The sequence below is a fragment of the Arachis stenosperma genome, chromosome 7, assembly GCF_014773155.1.
Source record: "Arachis stenosperma cultivar V10309 chromosome 7, arast.V10309.gnm1.PFL2, whole genome shotgun sequence".
Classification (NCBI taxonomy): Eukaryota; Viridiplantae; Streptophyta; class Magnoliopsida; order Fabales; family Fabaceae; genus Arachis; species Arachis stenosperma.
The window spans coordinates 60,000,723-60,027,379 of NC_080383.1; the positions used below are offsets into that span (position 1 = coordinate 60,000,723).

At 41.7% G+C, this 26,657-nt stretch overlaps 1 non-coding gene across 1 annotated transcript; it reads left to right on the forward strand.

Annotated features, from left to right (window-relative positions):
- The first annotated feature begins 2,072 nt into the window (after positions 1-2,072).
- Positions 2,073-2,180, forward strand: LOC130942326 (small nucleolar RNA R71). Its single transcript, XR_009070901.1, has one exon. It is a non-coding gene; the product is annotated as a small nucleolar RNA R71 (small nucleolar RNA).
- Positions 2,181-26,657: the final 24,477 nt, after the last annotated feature.

Here is a 26,657-nt window from a genome sequence, read left to right on the forward strand (position 1 = left end):
TCTGTGCCAATTCTGGCGTTAAACGCCGGGCTGGTGCCCATTTCTGGCGTTTAACGCCAGCTTCTTGCCCTTTCCTGGCGTTTAACGCCAGTCTGGTGCCCCCTTTCTAGCGTTAAACGCCCAGAATGGTGCCAGACTGGGTGTTAAACGCCCATTTACTGCCCTTACTGGCGTTTAAACGCCAGCAGGTTCTTCCTCCAGGGTGTGCTATTTTTCTTTCTGTTTTTCATTTTATTTTTGCTTTTTTAATTGATTTTGTGATTTTTCATGATCATCAACCTACAGAAAACATAAAATAACAAAGGAAAATAGATAAATATAACATTGGGTTGCCTCCCAACAAGCGCTTCTTTAATGTTAGTAGCTTGACAGTGGGTTCTCATGGAGCCTCACAAATGCTCAGAGCAATGTTGGAACCTCCCAACACCAAACTTAGAGTTTGAATGTGGGGGTTCAACACCAAACTTAAGAATTTGGTTGTGGCCTCCCAACACCAAACTTAGAGTTTGACTGTGGGGGCTCTGTTTGACTCTGTTTTGAGAGAAGCTCTTCATGCTTTCTCTCCATGGTGACAGAGGGATATCCTTGAGCCTTAAACACAAAGGATTCTTCATTCACTTGAATGATCAATTCTCCTCTGTCCACATCAATCACAGCCTTTGCTGTGGCTAGGAAGGGTCTGCCAAGGATGATGGATTCATCCATGCACTTCCCAGTCTCTAGGACTATGAAATCAGCAGGGATGTAATGGTCTTCAATTTTCACCAAAACATCCTCTACAAGTCCATAAGCTTGTTTTCTTGAATTGTCTGCCATCTCTAGTGAGATTCTTGCAGCTTGTACCTCAAAGATCCCTAGCTTCTCCATTACAGAGAGAGGCATGAGGTTTACACTTGACCCTAAGTCACACAGAGCCTTCTTAAAGGTCATGGTGCCTATGGTACAAGGTATTGAGAACTTCCCAGGATCTTGTCTCTTTTGAGGTAATCTCTGCCTAGTCAAGTCATCCAGATCTTTGGTGAGCAAAGGGGGTTCATCCTCCCATTACCAAATAACTTGTCATTTAGCTTCATGATTGCTCCAAGGTATTTAGCAACTTGCTCGTCAGTGACATACTCATCCTCTTCAGAGGAAGAATACTCATCAGAGCTCATGAATGGCAGAAGTAAATCCAATGGAATCTCTATGGTCTCAGTGTGAGCCTCAGATTCCCATGGTTCCTCATTAGGGAGCTCATTGGAGGCCAGTGGACGTCCATTGAGGTCTTCCTCAGTGGCGCTCACTGCCTCTTCATCCTCTCCAAGTTCGGCCATGTTGATGGCCTTACATTCTCCTTTTGAATTCTCTTCTGTATTGCTTGGAAGAGTACTAGGAGGGAGTTCAGTAATTTTCTTGCTCAGCTGTCCCACTTGTGCCTCCAAATTCCTAATGGAGGACCTTGTTTCAGTCATGAAACTTTGAGTGGTTTTGATTAGATCAGAGACCATGGTTGCTAAGTCAGAGTGGCTCTGCTTAGAATTCTCTGTCTGTTGCTGAGAAGATTATGGAAAAGGCTTGTCATTGCTAAACCTGTTTCTTCCACCATTATTATTGTTGAAACCTTGTTGAGGTCTCTGTTGATCCTTCCATGAGAGATTTGGATGATTTTTCCATGAGGAATTATAGGTGTTTCCATAGGGTTCTCCCATGTAATTCACCTCTTCCATTGAAGGGTTCTCAGGATCATAAGCTTCTTCTTTAGATGAAGCATCCTTAGTACTGCCTGGTGCAGCTTGCATTCCAGACAGACTTTGAGAAATCAAATTAACTTGCTGAGTCAATATCTTGTTCTGAGCCAATATGGCATTCAGAGTATCAATCTCAAGAACTCCTTTCTTCTAATTTGTCCCATTGTTCACAGGATTCCTTTCAGAAGTGTACATGAATTGGTTATTTGCAACCATTTCAATTAGTTCTTGAGCTTCTGTAGGCATCTTCTTCAGATGAAGAGATCCTCTAGCAGAGCTATCCAAAGACATCTTGAACAATTCAGACAGACCATCATAGAAGATACCTATGATGCTCCATTCAGAAAGCATGTCAGAAGGACACTTTCTGATCAATTGTTTGTATCTTTCCCAAGCTTCATAGAGGGATTCACCTTCCTTCTGTCTGAAGGTTTGGACTTCCACTCTAAGCTTACTCAATTTTTGAGGTGGAAAGAACTTTGCTAAGAAGGCATTGACTAGCTTTTCCCAAGAGTTCAGGCTTTCTTTAGGTTGTGAGTCCAACCATATCCTAGCTCTGTCTCTTACAGCAAAAGGGAATAGCATAAGTCTGTAGACCTCAGGGTCAACCTCATTAGTCTTAACAGTGTCACTGATTTGCAAGAACTCAGCTAAAAACTGATGAGGATCTTCCAATGGAAGTCCATGGAACTTGCAATTCTGTTGCATTAGAGAAACTAATTGAGGCTTAAGCTCAAAGTTGTTTGCTCCAATGGCAGGGATAGAGATGCTTCTCCCATAGAAGTCGGGAGTAGGTGCGGTAAAGTCACCCAGCACCTTCCTTGCATTGTTGGCATTGTTGTTGTTTTCGGCTGCCATAGGTTCTTCTTGTTTGAAGATTTCTGTTAGGTCCTCTACATAGAGTTATGCCTTAGCTTCTCTTAGCTTTCGCTTCAAGGTCCTTTCAGGTTCAGGGTCAGCCTCAACAAGAATGCTTTTGTCTTTGCTCCTGCTCATATGAAAGAGAAGAGAACAAGAAAATATGGAATCCTCTATGTCACAGTATAGAGATTCCTTGAGGTGTCAGAGAAAAAGAAAAATAGAAGGAAGAAGTAGAAGAATTCGAACTTATCAAGAGAGATGGAGTTCGAATTGTTCATTGAGGAATATTGTTAGTCCATAAATAGAAGGATGTGAGAAGAGGGGAAGAAATTTTCGAAAATTAAGTAAAAGATTTTAAAAACATTTTGAAAAATACTAATTGATCTTCGAAAACTAAGAGTGGAAAAGAAATCAAGTGATTTTTGAAAAAGATTTTGAAATTAGAAATCAAAAAGATATGATTGAAAACTATTTTAAAAAAGATGTGATTAAAAAGATATGATTGAAAAGTTAGGGTTTTAAAAAGATATGATTGAAAATATATGATTTGAAAAACAATTTAAAAAGATTTGATTTTAAAAATTAATGACTTGGCTAACAAGAAAAGATATGATTCAAACATTAAACCTTTCTCAAAAAAAAAGTTAACATACTTGAAATGTCGAATCAAATCATTAATTGATAGCAAGTATTTTTGAAAATGGAAAGAAATTGATTTTGAAAACATATGATTGAAAAGATATGATTTGAAAAAGATTTGATTTTGAAAAAAATTTTGAAAACTTGAAAAAAATTTGAATTGAAAACAGAATCTTCCCTCTTGTGCCATCCTGGCGTTAAACGCCCAGAATGGTGCACATTCTGGCATTTAACGCCCAAAGCACTACCCTTTTGGGCGTTAAACGCCCAACCAGGCACCCTGGCTGGCGTTTAAACGCCAGTTTGCCTTCCTCACTGGGCGTTTTGAACGCCCAGCTTTTCTGTATAATTCTTCTGCTGTATGTTCTGAATCTTCAATTCTCTGTATTATTGACTTGAAAAGACACAAATAAAAATATTTTTGGATTTTTAATAATGAGGAATAATCAAAATGTAACTAAAATCAAATAAACAATGCATGCAAGACACCAAACTTAGCAGTTTGTATACTACTGACACTAACAAAATGAGAATGCATATGACAAATAACAAAACACTCAAGTCAAGAGAATTCAAAGATCAGAGCAAGGAAATCATCAAAAACAACTTGAAGATTAATGAAGACACATGCATGAATTCGAAAAATGCAAGAAGAACAGAAACATGCAATTGACACCAAACTTAAAATGAGACACTAGACTCAAACAAGAAATATTTTTGGTTTTTTTTATGATTTTGTAAATTTTTTTTTTGGATTTTTTGAAAATTAAGTAGAAGAAGAAAATAAAGATATCAAAATTCTTAATGAGAATTCCAGGAATCATGCAATGTTAGTCTAAAGCTTTAGTCTAAAGGAATTAGACATGGCTAGCCAAGCTTCAGCAGGACATTGTATTCAAGAGCTAAATTGATGAGAATCAATCAGCTTTGGTGATGATAAGAACATCACCTTGAAACACTAGAATTCATTCTTAAGAACTCTGAAGATAAATACCTAATCTAAGCAACAAGATGAACCGTCAGTTGTCCAAACTCAAACAATCCCCGGCAACGGCGCCAAAAACTTGGTGCACGAAATTGTGATCCATTCTTTTCACAACTCAAAAAGTCCCCAGTAATGTTCAACGCACCCTGTCATGGCACGGCTATTCATCTGTCGGTTCTCAATCAGGTTGGAATAGAATCCATTGATTCTTTTGCGTCTGTCACTAACACCCAGCCTTCAGGAGTTTGAAGCTTGTCACAGTCATTCAATCATTGAATCCTACTCAGAATATCACAGATTAGGCTTAGACCTTCCGGATTCTCTTAAATGCCACCATCAATTCTAGCTTATACCACGAAGATTCTGATTAAGAAATCCAAGAGATAAACATTCAAGCCTTGTTTGCTTGTAGAACGGGAGTGGTTGTCAGGCACGCGTTCATAAGTGAGAATGATGATGAGCGTCACATAATCATCACATTCATCAAGTTCTTGAGTGCGAATGAATATCTTGGAATAAGAACAAGCTGAATTGAATAGAAGAACAATAGTAATTGCATTAATACTCGAGGTACGGCAGAGCTCCACACCTTAATCTATGGTGTGTAGAAACTCCACCGTTGAAAATACATAAGAACAAGGTTTAGGCATGGCCGAATGGCCAGCCCCCAAAACATGATCAAAAGACTCCAGATGATCAAAAGATCTGATCTAAGAACTAGATGTCCAAAGATGAAAATACAATAGTAAAAGGTCCTATATGTAGAGAACTAGTAGCCTAGGGTTTACAGAAATGAGTAAATGACATAAAAATCCACTTCCGGACCCACTTGGTGTGTGCTTGGGCTGAGCATTGAAGCATTTTCGTGTAGAGACTTTTCTTGGAGTTAAAGGCCAGCTTTTGTGCCAGTTTGGGCGTTTAACTCCCATTCTTGTGCCAGTTCCGGCGTTTAACGCCGGGCAGTTTTAAGCTGATTTAGAACGCCGGTTTGGGCCATCAAATCTCGGGCAAAGTATGGACTATTAAATATTGCTGGAAAGCCCAGGATGTCTACTTTCCAATGCTGTTGAGAGTGCGCCAATTGGGCCTCTGTAGCTCCAGAAAATCCACTTCGAGTGCAGGGAGGTCAGAATCCAACAGCATCTGCAGTCCTTTTCAGTCTCTAAATCAGATTTTTGCTCAAGTCCCTCAATTTCAGCCAGAAAATACCTGAAATCACAGAAAAACACACAAACTCATAGTAAAGTCCAAAAAAGTGAATTTTAACTAAAAACTAATAAAAACTAACTAAAACATACTAAAAACATACTAAAAATAATGCCAAAAAGCGTATAAATTATCCGCTCATCACAGCTCCACCGCCTGACGGTGGTGGGTGGTGATGACGATGGTAGACAATGATGTCGGTGGACGGACAGCTGGCGGGCTCGGGCCTGGGCTCCTCCGATGTCTGCCCAGCTGGCTTTGATATGGTCTCAACAATCGGCTCGGCTACAGCTGCTGGCTCTTCAACCATGTGATCTGCAGGCTCCTCCACAGTGGCCTCTGCTCTTGTCTGCTCTTGAGGGTCATCTACCTGGCCAGCTTCAGCTGTTGGCTCCTCTCTCTCAGGCTCAGGTGTGTCCAGAGGAGGTGGTCCAAGATCACGACCGTCAAACTTCGCCACTATCCACTGGAAGCAACGAGCATTGCGGTGTAGAGTCTCTAAAATCTCCCAACCCAACTCATAGGGTGTCTGGAGTCGGGGTGTAGGCACAGGAGGTGCTGGAGGTACTGATGGCTCTGCTTTGGGCGTTGAATGCCTAGTAAGGACTTCTTTACTGGTGTTCAATGCCGCTTCATCCCCTTCAAATTCGGCCTCCACTTCTACAGTGATGGCCTTGCACTCTTCTCTTGGGTTAACCTCAGTGTTACTAGAAAGAATGTTAGGAGGGGTTTCAGGGATCCTCTTGCTCAACTAACCAACTTGCACCTCCAGATTTCTGATGGAGGACCTAGTTTTTGTTATGAAACTGTAAGTGATCTTAGAGAGTTCAGAGACTATGGTTGCTAAGTCAGAAAAATACTGCTTAGAAGTCTCCATCTGTTGCTGAGAAGATGGGAATGGTGGCCTGTGAACCTATTCTGGGTTCTTCCACCTTGATTATTGTTGAAGCCTTGCTGAGGCTTTTGTTGATCCTTCAATGAGAAGTTAGGATGATTCCTCCATGAGGGGTTGTGGGTGTTTCTATAGGGTTCTCCCATGTAATTTACCTCATCCAGTGAAGGTTGATCTGGATCATAGGCATCTCCTTCACAGGAGGTGTTTTGAGTGCTGCCGGTTGCAGCTTGCATTCCAGTCAAATACTAAGAGATCATATTAACCTGTTGGGTCAAGATCTTGTTCTGAGCCACTATGGCATTCAGAGTATCAACCTCTAGAACTCCTTTCTTCTGAGCTACCTCATTGTTCACAGGGTTCCTCTCAGAAGTGTATATGAATTGGTTGTTTGTAACTATTTCAATGAGTTTCTGTGCCTCTGCAAGTGTTTTCTTCAAGTGGAGTGATCCACCAGCAGAATGATCCAAGGACATCTTGGATGTCTCAGATAGACCATCATAGAAAATACCTAAGATAGACCATTTTGAGAGCATGTTAAGAGGACATCTCCTGATCAGTTGCTTGTATCTTTTCCAAGCTTCATAAAGGGATTCACCCTCTTTTTGTTTGAAAGTTTGAACTTCTACCCTGAGCTTGCTCATCTTTTGAGGTAGAAAAAACTTGGCCAACAAAGCATTGACCAACTTTTTCCAAGAGTCTAGGCTTTTCTTTGGTTGAGACTCCAACCATATTCTAGCTTTGTGTCTAACAGCAAAAGGGAAAAGCATAAGTCTGTAGACCCCAGGATTCACTCCATTGGTCTTAACAGTGTCATAGATTTGCAAGAATTTAGATAGGAACAGGTGTGGATCTTCCAATGGAAGTCCATGGAACTTGCAATTCTATTGTATTAGAGAAACTAACTGAGGCTCTAGCTCAAAGTTATTAGTTCTGATGGTAGGTATAGAGATACTTCTGCCATAGAGGTCAGAAGTTGGTGCAATAAAGTCACCAAGAACCTTTCTTGCATTTCCTTCATTATTCGGTTCAGCTGCCTTGTCTGTATTTTCAGTTTCTTGTTCAAAAGGTTTTGTGAGGTCTCTTTCGGAATGTTGTGCTTTAACTTGTTGCAAACACTTTCTTAGGGTCCTCTCAGGTTCAGGATCAAGATCAAAGAGAGGTTCTTTATCCTTGTTCCTGCTCATAAACAAGAAAAAGAAAACAAGAAAGAAGAAGAATGGGAGCTCTGTGTCAAAGAATAGAGAACTCCCTGTGAGATGTGAAGAAGAAAGAAGAATGAAGATATAGAGAAGAGAAGAAAAATTCGGATAAAAAGGGTAAAGAATTCAAAAATTTGAAGTAAAAAAGAGAAACTAGAATTAAAATATTTTTTTATTTTATTTATTAATTAAATAGAAAATTAAAAGCTAACTAATTAAAAATATTTGAAAATTAGAAAGTGGTTTTTGAAAAAGAAGAGAGAGAAATAGAAGAGAACTTTCGAAAAATATAAGAGAAAGGAATTTGTTAGGAAGTTTTGAAAAAGATAGAAAGATAAAATAAGTAACCAATTAAGAAAGATTTGAAAACAAGATAAGATAGAAGATTAGAAAAAGATTCAATTTTGAAATTTAAAATTAGAAAAGATAAGATAAGAATTTGAAAAAGATTTGATTTTTGAAAAAAAAATTGATTTTGAAATTTGAAATTTGAAATTGAAATAAGATAAAATAAGATTTTTTTTTAGTTTTAAAGAAAGATAGAAAGATAAGATAGTGATTTGAAAAAAGTTTTGAATTTTAAAATTTAAAAGAAAGATAAGATAAGAAAGAATCAAATTTAAAAGAAAAGATTTGAAAATATTTTAAAATGTTATTTGAAATTTGAAAGTAAGATAAGATAAGATAAGATGATGATTTGAAATTAAAATTTGAAAATTTTTTGTAATTTTCGAAAATATTTTTGAAATAAACATAAAAAATATATTTTTTATTTTTTTGAATTAATGAAGAAAGAGAAAATTAACAAAATGACACCAAACTTAAAATTTTTAGATCAAGACCCTAATTTTTTTTCTAAATTAACAAAGAAAAATACCAAAAGACACCAAACTTAAAACTTTTAAGATCAAAACAAGAAAATAAACAAGAACTACTTGAATACCAAGAAAGAACACAAAGAACAATTCGAAAATTTTAAAGAAAAAATAAACACACAAGGGACACCAAACTTAAGAATTGACACTAGACTCAAACAAAAGACACTATTTTTGAAATTTTTTTGAAAAGAAAACAAGAAAGTTTGAAGCTTTAACAAGAACAAGAATAAAGACTCAAACAAAAGATAAAGATCAATAAAGAAAAGTAAAGATTTTTGAAAAAAAAATTTGTTTTTTTTTTTGAAAAAGAAAATAAAAGACTCAAACAAAATAGTAAAACGTACCTAATCTTAAGCAACAAGATAATCCGATAGTTTGTCAAATCTGAACAATCCTCGGCAACGGCACCAAAAACTTGGTGTACAAAACTAGTTTCGCATGTTTCGCACAGATAAACCGACAAGTATACCGGGTTGTCCAAGTAATTTGTCAGGTGAGTGAGGATCAATCCCACGGAGATTGTTGGTTTGAACAAGCCGTGGTTATCTTGCAGATCTTAGTTAGGTGGATAGAAAATAGAGTTTTTCATGGAGAACACATAAAACAAATAGATAAATAAAATGTTACTAGATAAATGTGAAATCAATGGTGATAGAACGGTTGAGGCTTCAGAGATGCTTTGTCTTTCTGAATTAACTTTTCTTACTGTCTTCTTCAATAACCTTCTGATTCTTTCAATGGCAGCCGTAAGTGATTAACTCATGTCCTCTCATCAAGTTAACCTCCTCCACTGCAGCAATCCACCATGTTGAGATGACTCATGTCCTCACATCAAACCACCTCTAGGTTTCTCACTGTAGCAGAAGATGAAGCCCTAAGCAATCCACTCCCCTTCACGATCCTACTCAAGGTGCCACAGACAAGGCAGATCTTCCAGATCAGAAAGTGCTGCTTCTCTGACTCTATCCTTAATGCCACAGAGACCTCACACACCCATAGTCAACAGGATTTCATGTCACGTATCTAAAGTTGCTCAGATGCTCTATTGGAATCCACAATGCAATCTCTAGCTTTGGTTCAATGCTATCCGGACTAGGACTTGCACGGAACCCAAGTAGAATAAGGATGATTGTCACGGGTCACCCTCAATTCATAAGATGAAGAACGAGAATGCATAAGAGAATAAAATCAAATATATTGAGAAAGAACAGTAATATTATTGATCCATGAAATTCAGCAGAGCTCCTAACCTTAACCTTAGGAGGTTAGTGACTCATACTGACTGAAAAATATAATGAAAGGTTCGAATGGGCAAAGATCTCTAACAAGGGTGATCTTTGTTCTATATATACTAGTCTAATAACTAAAGATTACAGAAAATAAGATAAACTAGTCTTGTAGTGCAAAAATCCACTTTTGAGGTCCACTTGGTGAGTGTTTGGGCTGAGCTTGATTGGGGGCGTTAAATGCTGGCTAGGGATCCTCTTTTGAGCATTGGATGCCAGCCACCCCCTTGTGGGTGTTGAACGCCAAGAATGGGGATGGTGGTTGGCGTTGAACGCCAGTTTTGGACCTTCATTTCCAAAGAAAAGTATAAATGATTATATATTTCTAGAAAACCCTGGATGTTAGCTTTCAATAGTCATTGAGAGTGCGCCTTTTGGACTTCTATAGATCCAGAAAAGTTCCTTTGTGTGCACGGAGGTCAGATCCTGACAGCATCTGCAGTGCTTTCTCTGTCTTTGAATCAGACTTCTGCTCAAACTCCTTATTTTTAGCCAGAAAATACCTGAAATCACCATAAAATACACAAACTCAAATTAGTATCCAAAAATGTGAATTTTTCACTAAAACCTATGAAAACAGAATAAAACATAAACAAAATATAATGAAAACTATATGAAAATGATGCCAAAAAGTATATAAAATATTTGCTCATCAAGTTCCACATGACATACTCCAGTGACCACGAAAGGTCCTGACCACCTAGACTTGAGCTTCCCAGAAAAGAGCTTGAGCTGGGAGTTGAATAGTAAAACCTTCTAGCATGGCTTAAATACTCTTAAAACTATCCTTTTATCATGCCACTTCTTGGTCTTTTCCTTGTAGAGCTTGGCATTCTCATAAGCAGAGTGTCTGAATTTATCAAGCTCATTCACCTGGAGAAGCCTTTTTTCTCCTGCAGCCTTGGCATCAAAATTTAGGAACTTTGTTACCTAATATGCTCTGTGTTCCAGCTCCACTGTCAAATGACACACCTTACCATAGACTAACTGGTTCGGAGACATTCTAATAGGGTTTTGAAAGTTATTCAGTACGCCCAGAGAGTATCATCAAGTTCCATGCCCAGTCCTTCCTTGAAGTACTCATTGTCCTCTCTAAGATCCTCTTGAGTTCCCTGTTGGAAACCTCAGCCTGTCCACTTGTTTGAGAGTGATAGGGTGTTGCCACTTTATGACGGACTCCATACCTTTGCAAGAGTGAATCGAATTGTTTATTGCAAAAGTGGCTTCCTCCATCATTGATCAATGTCTTAGGGACCCCAAATCAGCTGAAAATGTATTTTTGTAAAAAACTCAGCACAACTCTGGCATCATTTGTGGGCAGTGCCACTACTTCCACCCACTTGGACACATAATCTACTGCCACCAAGATGTAAGTGTTTTAATATGAGAAGGGAAGGGTCCCGTGAAATCAATTCCCCATACATCAAATAACTCAATCTCTAGAATCCTCTGCTATGGCATCTCATGATTATAAGGGAGATTTTCGGCTCTCTAACACCTATCACAGTTTCTTACAAATTCTCTTGAGTCTCAGAAGAGAGTTGGGCAGTAAAATTTGCTTTGAAGGACCTTGGTGGTTGTCCTTTCACCCCAAAAGTGGCCTCCATACTCAGAATCATGACAATGCTAGAGGATTTGTTGTGCTTCCTCATCTAAGACACACTGCCAGATCATTCAATCTGAGCATCTCTTAAAGAGGTAAGGTTCATCCCACAAGTAGTGTTTCGCATCATTCAAAAGCTTTCTAACTTGTGGGTTAGTATACTCCTTGGAGATGAACCTCCTAGCCTTGTAGTTAGTAATGTCTGCAAACCATGGAACCGTTTGAATCATGAATAGCTACTCGTCCGGGAATGTCTTAGTCATAGCAGTGAGGGGCGGTGGTTCTTCTTCATGTTCAATCCTGGATAGATGATCAACTACTTGATTTTTTGACCCCTTCTTGTCTCTAATCTCAATGTCAAACTCTTGAAGAAGTAGCACCTACCTGATCAATCTTGGTTTAGAATCCTTCTTAGTTAAAAGGTACTTAAGAGTAGCATGGTAAGTGTAAACAATACCTTGGAATCAATTAAATAGGTTTTAAATTTATCAATTTCATAGATAACAGCCAGTAATTCCTTCTCTGTAGTGGTGTAATTCTTTTACGCGTCATTCAAAACATGACTAGCATAGTAAATGACATGCATAAGCTTGTCTTGCCTCTGCCCCCCAAGACAGCCCCTATAGCATAATCACTAGCATCACACATTAGTTCAAATGGCAATTTCCAGTTGGAAAGGGCTATGATGGGTGCAGAGACAAGCTTTGCTTTTAGAGTTTCAAAGGCATGCACACAGTTTAGTAATCAAAAGGTTGTTCAGAGGTTTAGTAATCTTAGAAAAATTCTTTGTAAACCTCCTGTAGAATCTTGTATGTCCTAAGAAACTCCTTATTGCCTAAACTTATTGGGTGGTGGTAATTTTTCAATTACCTCCACCTCAGCTTTATCAACTTCTGTTCCTTTGTTTGAAATCTGGTAACCAAGAATAATACCCTCAATTACCATAAAGTGGCATTTCTCCCAGTTTAAAATAAGGTTTGTTTCTTGACACCGTTTCAAAACTAAGGTTAGTTGCTTAAGGCAAGAATTAAAAGAATCACTAAAAATAGAGAAGTCATCCATAAATACCTCAATGAACTTTTTAACCATGTTTGAGAAAATAGAGAACATACACCTCTGAAAAGTTGCTGGGGCATTACAGAGTCCAAACGGCATCCTTTGGTAAGCAAACACTCCAAAAGGACATGTGAATGTCGTCTTCTCCTAGTCTTGAGGGTCTACAGCAATTTGATTATAGCCAGAGTATCCATCTAGAAAATAGTAGAAAGCATGACCGGCTAGCCTCTCAAGCACCTGATCAATGAAAGGCAAGGGAAAGTAATCCTTCTGTGTAGCATTGTTGAGCCTCCTATAGTCAATACACATGCGCCACCCTGTGATGATTCTTGTGGGAATAAGCTCATTCTTTTCATTTTGAATCACTGTCATCCCACCTTTCTTGGGAACCACCTATACAGGATTTACCCATGGGCTATCAAAGATAGGGTAAATGCTCCCGGCTTCCCAGAGCTTCATCACTTCTTTCTGGATCACCTATTTCATGGTTGGATTCAGTCATCTCTGTAGTTGCACAACTGGTTTAGCATCATCCTCAAGTAATATCTTGTGTATGCATTTGGTTGGACTGATCCCTTTTAAGTCACTGATGTTCCATCCGAGAGCCGTTTTATGACTCTTGAGAACCTGAAGTAGCACCTCATCTTCCTCTTGTCTCAGAGAGAAATTGATGATCACCGGATAGGTGTCCTTGTCTCCTAGGAATGCATACTTCAAGGATGCAAGCAAATGCTTCAACTCAAGCGTCGAAGGCCCTTCCTCAGTGTGAGGCATGTGGCACTTCTCTCTCTGAGGTGGTGACTCATCAACCTCAAGCAGATCATCCTCAGAGGAGAATTCGAGAACATCTTCAAGCTCTTCAGCTTCAAACACCTCTTCAATTAAATATTCAATCTACATCCTTCAAAATCAATAGGATGTTGAAGAGCCTCCAACACATTGAGAACAATTTCCTCTTCATTGACCCTCAGAGTTAATTCCCCCTTTTGAACATTAATAAGGGCTCTTTCTGTGGCTAAAAAGGGTCTTCCAAGAATAATAGAGGCATTTTTGTCCTCTTCCATGTCCAGGATTACAAAATCAGCAGGAAAGATAAAGGGTCCGACCTTCACAAGCAGATTCTCTACAACTCCAAAAGGATACTTAGTAGAACGGTCTGTGAGTTGAAGAGATATGTGTGTAGGTTTTACCTCATCAATTTAGAGCTTTTTCATCAATGAAAGAGGCATGAGATTAATGCTAGCTCCAAAATCACAGAAGGCCTTCTGAATGGTGGTGTCACCAATGGTGCAGGGAATGAGGAAGCTTCCAAGGTTCTGTAGCTTCTCTGGGATACTTTTTCTGGATGATTACACTGCATTTCTTATTCAATACCACTATCTTAATGTCCTTCCAATCCCTCTTGTAACTCAACAACTCTTTCATGCACTTATCATATAGAGGCATTTGCTCAAGGATCTCTGCAAAAGAAATGTTAATTTCAAGCTTCCTGAAGATCTCCAAAAATTTGGAGAATTGTTTGTCCTTGGATGACATCTGATGCCTCTGAGGGCATGGAATTTTGGCCTTGTATTCTGGAGCCTTGGGTAGAGCAGGATGTGTATCAAGAGTAACTAGGAAAGGATTATCTGGATGTCTTGGAGGGGTATGCTTTAAACTTTCATTGGTGCAGAATTTGAGAATGTCTACAACTGAACCGGTAAGTGCACTGGGTTCTCCAAGTAACACCTCAAGTGATTGAGAGTCGATCCCACGAGAACTGAGAAACTAAACAACAATGGTCAACTTATTGGCTTAGCTAGGCAAATAGAAAAGTTGTTTTGGTGGGTTTTCAAAGTATTAAACAGTAAAACAAGATTAAAGAAAGCAAATAGTGAGTTTGGTGTGAAAACAGTTAAGGTATCGAAGATGTTTACTTTTCCGGATTAAGTTTTCTTACCAACTATTTTAACAATGCAAGATTCATTCCATGGCAAACTGTAAATGATTAAATCCTAATGTCTTGGTGATTTAGTCTCCCCTAACCTTCATTAACCGCCACAGTCGCGGTCACTTAATTCTGATTAAAGGGTTAAGTTCAAAACTAGTTTATGGCCACAAAAACCCTAATTACCCAAAGCTAACAAGATTATATGTCATATATCTCAATTAGTTCATGTAATTAGCAATTTAGGAGAAATTTACTTTCAAGCTATTGTTCAGGTGAGAGACCTCTTCTAAGGATCACAAGAACGCATATGGAATAGGGGTCATACTTTCGTTCTAACCAAATTCATAAAATGAAGAACGAAAATAATCCTTGAAACTGAATCAATACATTATTTGAAATAGAAAAGCAATAGTCTTAATCCATAAAAGATAAACAGAGCTCCTAACCTTAATCAAGGAGGTTTAGTGGGTCATGACTTATAGAGAAAAACTAGGGTTCTAAAAAAATATGCAAAAGCCAAAAGGGTTCGAATCTCTAAAAGGGATAATCTTTTCCCTTTTATATCTACCTAATTTAATGTAAGAATAAAATAAAATAATAAATCCTAAAAATAAAAGATATTGTTTATAAATAAAAATTACAAAAATAAAATAAAAGATAATAACTAAAAGCTAAATCCATTAAAGATGCTCCCATAGGGTGAATTCGGGTTGGGATTCTTGGCGTTTAGTGCCCATAAGGGTCAGAGAGCTTTCTATTTCGTGGGATTGCTGGCGCTAAATGCCAGCTTGGCGTTTAGCGCCCAAAGGGGGAAGGTTCGGCTCCTTTTCTTTTTGCTCCAAACTCTGCCAAATTGCTTTGAATTTTACCTGAAATCATAAAAAAAATACTAAAACAACTCAAAGCAGCATCCAAAGAGAATTTTTGCATTGATACATAATAAAACTTAATAAATTCTAACTAAAAATAGTTAGAAAATAAAGGAAAAATAGTACAAGATGCTCACGCATCAAGTCTCCTGGGGTAGATGCAGTGGTTCACCCCAACTTGCTCCTGGTTGAAAATTGATACGGAATTTGATAACACAATTATTCCACATAAATATCGGCAAGTATACCGGGACGTATCAAGTAATAAAACTCACTTAGAGTGAGGTCAATCCCATGAGAATTAAAAGATTAAGCAATCAATAGTTAATTGATTGTTCTAGTTAGACGATCATAGTTTGATGATAAGTGTTCATACCCTGACCGGGCTCCTCCAAACTCGGTCAATTCATAAAAGGTCCGACCTCGTCCTAAGGCTCACGCCTAAAGGTCGGACCTCGGACAAATAAAGCAAGGGAAGGCCCATTAAAAGGAACCCAGCCCAAACCTAAAGGCCGAAAAGGCCTAGCAAAGGCGGTTCCACAAAGATAGGGATAAAACTCCCGAAAGATAAGATAAGATAAGAATATCTTATCCAAGGAAGATCACGGCCAACTACTATAAATACACTGGAGCACCCAGGTATGACATTCATTCCACATCTACATATATCTGCTTGGACCCATGCTAACTTAAGCATCGGAGTGTCATTGCAGGTACAACCACCAACCACTCTACACATCAAGCTCGGGTCCCTGACCCCCACCTCGGGCCTTTCCAAGACGACCGAGCTACACGTTTCAGGTAACCCCCGGAACATTGGCGCCGTTGCCGGGGACCTGGAAGTCATCCCTCTATCATGGCGGACGACCCTCTCAACAATGACCACGCTGCATCTGAACAAGAGGACGAAATTGACACCGGAGAACGACCGGACAGCCCTCTATCACCACGCACTCCAGGAGGAAACAAACAGAATCGCCCAAAGACATCACTCCCAAACAAAGATCCACAAAATCCCGAAAAAGAAAAAAGCTCGGAAATTCTAGAAGCAGTCCGGGCACAACAAAACCGACTGAAACAACTCGAAGAGGACATAAAGAAGCAGAAAGAAACTGAACAAGATCTGAGAAGGGAGGCTCGAAAGCGCAGAGAATTAGAGGAAAAACTGCGGAAAATAGAGGCCAACCTGAAAGACCGAACAGAACGCGGCACCACCCCCGAAGGCAACCATGATCCCTTCACGCGAGAGATCATGAAGGAGAAGGTGCCGCGAAACTTCAAACCACCCGACATGGACCTCTACGACGGCACCACCGATCCAAGTCACCACCTCAGCAACTTCAGAAGCAGAATGTACCTAGTCGACGTCTCCGACGCGATCCGGTGCAAAGCCTTCCCCACCACTCTCACCAAGTCAGCCATGAAGTGGTTCGACAACCTGCCACCAAGATCAATCACCAGCTTCGAAGACCTAATCAAAAAATTCCTAACAAGGTTCTCTATTCAAAAGGACAAGACAAAACATGCCCCCAGTCTACTAGGGATCAAGCAAGGTAACCAAGAAACTCTCCGAGAATACATGGAGCGATTCAACAAAGCTTGCCTGGATATACAACACTTGCCCACTGAAGCAGCCATCATGGGACTAGCAAACGGCCTAAAAGAGGGACCGTTTAGCCAATCCCTATCCAAACGCTACCCGACCTCCCTATACGAGGTGCAGGAGCGGGCAGAAAAATATATCAACATGGAGGAAACCTCCCAGCTAAGAGACTCTTCTAGGAAGGAATCAACCTACCCACTCCGAGATCGGGATCGGGAACAGAAGAAAAAAGAAGACCCCAACTCGGACAAGCCACGGAAGTACCACAACTACACCCCCCTCCGAGTCTCCCTGGTAGACGTCTACAGAGAAGTATGCCACACCGAAAAGATCCCACCGCCCCGACCGCTAAAACACAAGAGAGCGGGAAGAGATCGGTCCGAATACTGTGAATATCACAAGCTCTACGGTTATTCTACTAACGACTGCTACGACCTAAAAAATGTTATAGAAAAGCTGGCCAGAGAAGGAAAACTCGACAGATACATAGCAGAGAAAGGAGAAGAGACCAGGAAGAGAAGGCGGGGAGATAACGAAGGTCGGGCCGAACAAACCCCGCGAACCCCTGAAAGACACGTTCACATGATAAATGGAGGTTTTGCAGGCGGAGGAACATCCAGATCCTCGCGAAAAAGACACCTCAAAGAAGTCTATCATGTCCGAGAAGACAGCCCCCTGCCCGAGTTACCTACTATCTCATTTACCCGAGAAGATGCTCAAGGGATAATTCCCGGGCACGACGATCCAATGGTAGTCACCATTATCCTAGCAAACGCCAACTTACATCGAACCCTGATTGACCAGGGAAGCTCAGCAGATATCCTGTTCAAAACGGCATTCGACAAGCTCGGACTTGAAGAAAAAGAACTAAAGGCCTATCCCACCGACCTATTTGGGCTAGGGGATACCCCGATCCATCCCTTAGGATACATCCCGCTACACACTACCTTTGGAAGAGGCGAGCAATCTAAAACATTAAGCATCGACTACATTGTAGTCGACGTCACTTCAGCATACAACGCCCTCATTGGGCGACCAACCCTAAACAGACTGGCAGCTATAGTCTCGACCCCACACCTCTGTATGAAGTTCCCTACCGCAAAAGGAATCGCTACCCTAAAAGGCGACCAAAAACTAGCGCGGCGATGCTACAACGAAAGCCTGAGCCTAAAAGGGAAGGAGGTCAACACGATAGAACTCGGACGAGTGCAGTCCCGAGAAGATCTTCGACCACAACCAGAGGGAGAGACCGAAAAAGTCCAGATTGGGAACACACCTGAAAAAATAACAAACATAGGAGCGAACCTCAAAACGGGCCTAAAAGAGGAACTCATAACCCTCTTAAAGGAGAATTCCGACCTCTTCGCCTGGAAAGCCTCCGACATGCCAGGCATAGGCCCCGACCTGATGTGCCATAAGCTATCAGTTTACCCGGGATCCCGACCTGTCCAACAAAGACGCCGGAAGCTCGGACCCGAGCGCATGCAAGCAATAGAAGAACAAGTACAAGCACTACTAGATGCAGGGTTCATTAGGGAAGTAAAATACCCCCTATGGCTTGCAAACGTGGTCCTGGTAAAAAAGCCCAACGGAAAATGGAGGATGTGCGTCGATTACACAGACCTCAACAAAGCCTGCCCCAAAGACCCATATCCACTACCAAACATCAACGCCTTAGTAGACGCAGCCTCAGGCTACAGATATCTCTCCTTCATGGACGCATACTCGGGATACAATCAAATCCCGATGTACAGACCCGACCAAGAAAAGACCTCGTTCATAACCCCAAGGGCAAACTACTGCTACGTAGTAATGCCCTTCGGACTGAAGAACGCAGGGGCAACCTACCAGAGGCTAATGAACAAAGTGTTCTCAGAGCACATCGGACTACAGCTAGAGGTGTACGTCGACGACATGCTGGTAAAGACACAAGAAGACAGAAACTTGCTGACCGACCTCACCAGCGTCTTCGGCACCCTCAGAAAACACAACATGAGACTTAACCCGACAAAGTGCACCTTCGCCGCAGAAGCCGAAAAGTTCTTAGGCTTCATGCTGACTCAAAGGGGCATCGAAGCGAACCCGGACAAATGCCAAGCAATACTCAATATGAAGAGCCCGACGTGTGTCAAAGAAGTACAACAACTGAATGGAAGGCTAGCCGCCCTATCAAGATTCTTGGCAGGATCAGCGATAAAATCACTACCTCTCTACTCGCTCCTAAAGAAAGGGAAACCCTTCTCATGGACCTCGGAGTGCGAAAAAGCCTTCCAAGAATTCAAGGAATTCCTCGGGCAGCCACCAATCCTAACCCGACCTTTAAAAGGAGAAGAACTCGTACTATACCTCTCGGTTGGAAATCGAGCAGTCGCCTCAGCGTTAATACGCGAAAATGACCGAGGACAACACCCCATATACTTTGTAAGCAAGGCACTACAAGGGGCCGAATTAAACTATCAGAAGATAGAAAAATTCGCCTACGCCCTAGTGTTCACAGCTCGGAGGCTCCGTCCCTACTTTCAAGCCCACACCATCAAAGTCCGAACAAACCAACCCATGAGACACATCCTCCAAAAAACAGACCTGGCAGGACGAATACTGCAATGGGCGGTGGAACTGTCCGAGTTCGACCTCCACTATGAAACCCGGACTGCCATAAAATCTCAGTATCTAGCCGACTTCATCGCAGAATACACTGAGACCCCTGGAACCCCACTCTCATGGAACCTGTATGTCGACGGGTCCTCAAACAAAACTGGAAGCGGAGCCGGGGTTATACTCGAAAGCGACCAAGGAACACAGATAGAACTATCCCTAAAATTCGAGTTCCAGGCCTCGAACAACCAAGCCGAATACGAGGCCCTACTCGCAGGTCTAAAGCTAGCCGAAGAGGTCGGGGCCCAGAAAATCACGATCTTCAGCGACTCCCAGGTCATCGCATCACAAGTAAATGGAAGCTAACAGGCCAAAGACCCAACTATGAAAAAATACCTGGACCAAACACAGGCACAATTACGCCACTTTCCAGAGATACAGATCCAGCACATACCACGGGAACAAAACGCCCGGGCAGACGCCCTCTCAAAGCTTGCCAGCACCAAGCCCGGAGGCAACAACAGAAGTCTCCTCCAGGAAACCTTACAATCTCCCTCCGTGATAAGAGAAGAAGAAACGCTAAATATATCCAACCAACAGCAAGGATGGATGACCCCCATACTCAGCTACCTAAAGTCGGGAACTCTCCCCGCCGAAAGAAAAGAAGCTAAAAGACTCACGAAAGACGCCCAGAATTATACACTAATTCACGACGTATTATACAGAAGAGGATTCGCAAACCCCCTCCTTAGGTGCATTCCGACCTCAGAAACAAAGAGCGTCCTCGAAGAGGTTCACGGAGGCATGTGTGGGAACCACCTCGGAGCTCGGGCATTATCCAAGAAAGTAGTCCGAGCCGGGTTCTACTGGCCAACTTTGCAAAGAGACGCAACGGACTTTGTGAAAATATGCCCCCCTGCCAAAAACACGCCAATTTCCACAAAGCACCACCCGAAGACCTTATCAGCATCACCGCACCATGGCCCTTCGCAAAATGGGGACTTGACCTACTCGGCCCGTTCCCCCAAGGACCGGGGCAAGTCAAATACCTCATAGTAGGGGTCGACTACTTCACAAAGTGGATCGAAGCCGAGCCCTTAGCCACCATTACGGCTCAGAAAAGTCGCAAATTCCTATACAAAAACATTGTCACAAGGTTCGGAGTCCCCTACTCCATTACAACAGACAATGGAACACATTTCACGGACACAAGTTTTCAGAACTTGGTGGCCGAACTAAAAATCAAACAGCAATTCACCTCAGTCGAGCACCCACAAGCCAACGGACAAGCAGAGGCCGCAAATAAAGTCATCTTGGCCGGGTTAAAACGAAGACTCCAAGAGGCCAAAGGAGCATGGGCCGAGGAGCTCCCCCAGGTATTATGGGCATATCGAACAACTCCACACTCTACAACGGGAGAATCACCATTCCGACTAGCTTACGGGATGGAGGCAATGATTCCTATCGAAATAGATGAAGGGTCACCCAGAGTCATCTTCTACAACGAAGAAGGTAACCCGCAGGCACAAAAGGAAGAACTCGACCTCCTCCCCGAGGTCCGAGAAAGAGCCCGGATCCGAGAAGAAGCCTTAAAACGGCGAACGGCCCTCAGATACAATCAGAAAGTAATAAAACGAAGCTTCTCCACTCACGACCTAATTCTAATCCGAAATGACATCGGAACACAAAAGTCGGGAGAAGGAAAGCTAGCTGCAAATTGGAAAGGACCCTACAAAGTAACAGAAGTCTTAGGAACAGGCTATTACAGGATATCCGACCTAGAAGGCAATGAGCTGCCCAGGGCCTGGCACGCCTGTAATCTAAGACGGTACTACAGCTAGAAAAAATTTGACCCGAGGTGTACTCTTTTTCCCTACAAGGGTTTTTTAATGAGACACCCGGTCAAGTAAGGCACCCGACCTAGTCAAAGGTAAACACTCTGTAAATATTCTTTCTTTTTTAGTACTAATCAAATTTTTCTATTTTCTTTTGTTCTTCCTCGTGATGAAACAAATCCTAGAAAGTACCCCACCAAGGCGCATTAATTTATGCTCGACAAAACGCAAAAAATCATTTGCCAAGAGACCACACAAGGTCGGCAAAGATAAAGCGACGAGGTTCAAATTAATGTGAGAAGTTATAAAGCAACTCTGAAAAGGCTCAAAAAAGCCATATAAAAAGAGATTACAAAAATAACTTAAAAGGCCGACCAACGACAAAGTCGGACCCAACAAAGGGAGGTACTCGAACGCCCGAGGTCCGAGAAAAGGCCCGGGTCCAAAGAAAGAAGCCTTAAAACGGCGAAAGACAAGATTTCGAAAACGCTTACTAAAAAGTTGTTATACAAAAACAACTAAAAGGTACAAGCGAAAAAAAAAAAAATGAAATCAAAGGAAGGGGTGAAACAAAAGTTTCAAAGCGCTAGCTAAAAGGTTGTTATCCAAAAACAACTAAAAAGCATAAAAGCGGAACAAAAGCCAAAACGCAAACAAAACACCGCATAATAAGCTAAAAAGTTACTACAAGTAGCTAATAGCGAAAAGGCGTCCAAAGCGTTCACAGAAACCATCCAAAAACAAAAGAGCCCACAGGCCGGGCAAAACACCAAAAATAAAAAGATTACAAAGGATCAAGGTCCTTTCCGGACTCCGCATCAACAGAAGACTGCGGAGGAAACATAGAAATCGGGACTGCATTGACGGCACTGCCATCCCGGTTTAAAACCTCCACACCAGATCCATCCCCGGCTGAAGGCGAAATCGGGTTCACAATCGGAACTTTGGGTTCGGACACCGGAACCTCATCCTCGTCGGGAGCAGGAACAATCTTTCCCTCCACGACGACATTACCCGTACTAAATAAACTCAGATCCAGGTCGAGAGCAAGAACCTGGACCTGAGCCTTCAAATTTCCAAACATAGCATCCATACCCTTGGCCACATGACCCTCTAGCTCGTAAAAATCATCCTGAGCAGATTGCAACTTCTCCTTTGTCTCCACAAGCTCGGCGTATATCCTAGTATAATTCTCCGTCGCCACCTTCGCCATCTCCTCAGATGCTTTCGCTGCCGCCACAGCCGCAGTAGCTTTAGCTTTCTCTTTCTCCAAAGAAGCCTCCAGCTCAGTAATCCTAGCAGCCTTCAGCTCACTAATCCTCTCGAACTCAGACTGAGCCTTCTCAAGTCGGGAGCTGGTCGCACCAATGGGGGATTTCTTGAACTCCCGGGCAATAGCGGCATGAAGACTAGCCATCCGGACACAACTCCGCGCCATATACTGAAAATGATGCTCCATAGACACATCATCAGTAGAGATAAAAGTCTGAGGGAGAATATGCTGTTCAATCCAACCAAGAGCATCAAAATCCTTGTCATTAAAACCCGCAAGCTCTTGAGAGGTCTTCTGTTTCTTGGGAGGAGGACCCGAGGACGAAGGCGGGGAAGAGTGACCAGGTTCAGAGGTCGGAGGATCTTGATTTATAGCTCGGAACTGGGGAGTCGGAATAGCCTTCGACCGAGTAGTGACACCCACGGTAGCCTTCTTCGGAGAAGATCGGGCAGAAACCTCAGCCTCAATATTCCGAGCAGCCACGGACTTCTTCGCCCGACGAAGGAACTTCATGGAATCCGCCTGGGAGGACATCTCTGCAGAAATAAAAGAAAAACGATCACCACAACAAAAATTCCACCAAAACAAGCAAAACCAAAATACTAAAAAGATGAATCTCGGAGAGGTCGGGAACTACCTAACTCGGAACGGAGAAGGCTTGGATCTCCCAACATTTTCTTCGTGTCCAAGTGAGGCGCCCGACCCCATAAACTGCTCACCACACCCACAAAAGCCTGCTCCACCTCATCTAGACTCTCAAAGGTATACTTAGCAGACACTACATTCTCCTGCCAACAAAGAGGAAAAGAAGGCTCCCCACTCTCATCTAGAAAGAAAGGTCGGACGTCTCCAGTAGCCCGGACCTTGAAATAAAAGTTCTTAAAATCATGAAAAGACTCATCATACAGGGTACAAAACTTCCTTCCCTGGTTAGCCCTAAAAGAGACCCAAGATACCTTCCCTCCACCCGACCCCGGCTTCGTCAACACAAACAAATAGGAAAAAAGAGAAATAGAGGGAGCGACACCCAAAAACTGACACAAAAGTTGAAACAGCTTTAGAAACGCCCAAGAATTTGGATGGAGCTGCGTAGGGGCAAGGTTACAAGACCATAACACCTCGGACTCCAGGTCGGTAAAGGGAAGTCGGACACTCAGCTTAGAGAAAAAACAATCATAAGCATAAAAGAAGAGCTTCTCGGAACTATCTAGCGGCGGGAAGCACACTCTCTCCTCGGAATCCGGGGCTACTAGTTCATAATCCCTCTCAGACTCTCTATTTTCACATATGCTACAGTGCCTACGGAACCTAGCTAAATACTCAGAATCTACCACAGAAGGGACTTTTAGAGGAAGAGGGTCTACCCAACCAAGACCACTTGGAATCTTGGTCGACATCGCTTGAAGAACCTTTCGAGACATAAAACTCTTACCTACAAAGAAGAAATACAACAGCAAACAAAAATCACATAAAGAAGACAGCGAAAGCCCGTTCGGCCAAGCAAGAAACAAAAACCCAACGAAGAAAACACGGCAACCCGGAACAAAGTACCAGAAAACAAAAAGAGCCCCCCCCCCCCCATATACAAACAACAAGCAATGGCGGCGCCTCTTTTCGGGGCAACCCAGGCATAAAGAAAAAGAAACAAGCAAAGGCCACACAAAGAACAGAAACATATGTGCACAAAGAAAAGAGAAGCATGGGAACAAACCTGGAAGAAAAAAGCGAAGATGACAAGCTCCGAAAAACGAGACGACGGCACACAGAGAGATTCGAGGAAGAAGAGCAAAGAGAAGGAAGAAGCAATGCTCGAAAAAAGATAAAGAAAAACGGTGAACGCAGAAAAAAGGAGGAAAGGGGCAAATAAATAAAGCCTTCACAGAGCCCGAACGGAAATCGAGGAAAAACGGTAAAACGCAATAAATGCAGGAACGGCCACTTTTTGAAATTTTGAAAAACCACTGTGCCCGAGCTCGACCTCCCAAAAAGGACGAACTCGGGCAGGGGCACTGTTCATACCCTGACCGGGCTCCTCCAAACTCGGTCAATTCATAAAAGGTCCGACCTCGTCCTAAGGCTCACGCCTAAAGGTCGGACCTCGGACAAATAAAGCAAGGGAAGGCCCATCAAAAGGAACCCAGCCCAAACCTAAAGGCCGAAAAGGCCTAGCAAAGGCGGTTCCACAAAGATAGGGATAAAACTCCCGAAAGATAAGATAAGATAAGAATATCTTATCCAAGGAAGATCACGGCCAACTACTATAAATACACTGGAGCACCCAGGTATGACATTCATTCCACATCTACATATATCTGCTTGGACCCATGCTAACTTAAGCATCGGAGTGTCATTGCAGGTACAACCACCAACCACTCTACACATCAAGCTCGGGTCCCTGACCCCCACCTCGGGCCTTTCCAAGACGACCGAGCTACACGTTTCAGGTAACCCCCAGAACAATAAGCAAATAGGAAACGTAAATGACATAAAGTTAAAAAGAAGCAATAAATGGCTAGAAAGTAAATGACGTGATTGTAAAGTGCAAGAAAGTAAAGTATTGAAAAGTTAAATGGCAAGAAATGTATAGTGCTAAGATTAAATATAGAAGACATTAGGGATTGAAGATGTTGATTTCTTGAATCAATGATTCTCAACTTCTTCACTTGTTCATGTAATGTTTAGATCTCTGGCAGATCATAAGTAATTGAGCTCTAATTCTTTGGTTACTCAATTTCTCAAATCATGATCAAATGTCAATCCTTGATCCAATGCTCATGAAAAGAGGTTAAGCTTAATTTCTAACCCAAAGCCACACAACTCCTAGGATCCCAATTTCAAAGTGATTATATGTCACGTATCAACTTTGAATCAAAATCAAATTCATTGTGAAAAGAGAGTTTCAAACTGAATTACTATGATTTCTTTTCCAAGGTTTACATAGAATTCTAATAGATCCAATTCCTCTTCCAATTGAATTGGATCTTTGAAGAATAGAAACTCTCTGTTGGATAAATAAAGCACAACTTCTAAATCCCATATCACACAACTCCTAAGACCTAAATTTCGGAGAGATTACATGTCACAATATCAACACCGAATCAAAGTCAAATTCATTGTGAGAAAAGAGTTTCAAATTGAATTACTATGATTCCTTTTCCAAGGTTCATATAGAATTCTAATAGATCCAATTCCTCTTCCAATTGAATTGGATCTTTGAAGAACAGAAACTCTTTTCAAAGATAACAAGGATAGAATCAAGGAAAGAAGAAATAAACATCAATTCAATTAAAATGCAACAAAGCTCCTCTCCAAAATATAGAGAATTAGAAGCTCAAAATATTTACAAGAGTGATATGGAAGAAAATAGAAGAGAAGAGAAGTATGGAAGAGAGGGGTCCGAAGACCCCCTCCCAGTGGTGTGTTTCCAAGATCGTGTATGATGGTCCCCTTCATATGATGAAACTAAGGCCAATTTATAGGCTATCCTAAATTACAAAATCAAAATGAAATTCAAATCAAATTATAATAAAATAAAAATTAATTACTTCTAGATGCTTCTTGTGGCCTTGATTTGTTGACAATTGTGGGCTTGCTTGCATGAATTTTGAGATAGATTTGGGTGAGAGAAGTTGCTTAATATGCAACTCTGATGTCTTGGCATCATTAGCTCCTAACGCTTCCTTTAAGTGGCATTGCCAATGCCCAGCTGTCATTGTTTGGGATAACGCCCCTTGTGCTGGGCGTTGCCAACGCCCATATAATTTTTGTAAAAAAGGGTTTCTGTGCATATGCACAGATGTGTGTGTACGCACACTTCTCAAAAATCTCAATATCAAGTGTCGCTGGCGTTCTTGCAAATAACGCCCTTTATAACTGGTGTTGCCAACGCCAGCTTGGCGTTGTTTGGAGATAACGCCCCTTTTGTGGGTGTTGTTACAAAATGATATGTGCGTACGCATAGGTGTGTGCATACGCACACTCTTTGAAATATACAATGTTTGTGCGTACGCACAGGTATGTGCGTACGCACACTTCCCAAAATCTTCAGCTGCTGGTGTTGTTGCATAATAATGCTGGTTAAGGTGGGAATTGCCAACACCAGGAATTCCTCCCAGGGGTGGTCTTGGCGTTGTTGAGGGCAACGTCCTTGTTGCTTGGTGTTGCCAACGCCAAGTTAGCTCCATGATCTCCTCTTTGAACCTTGGCGTTGTTGAAGG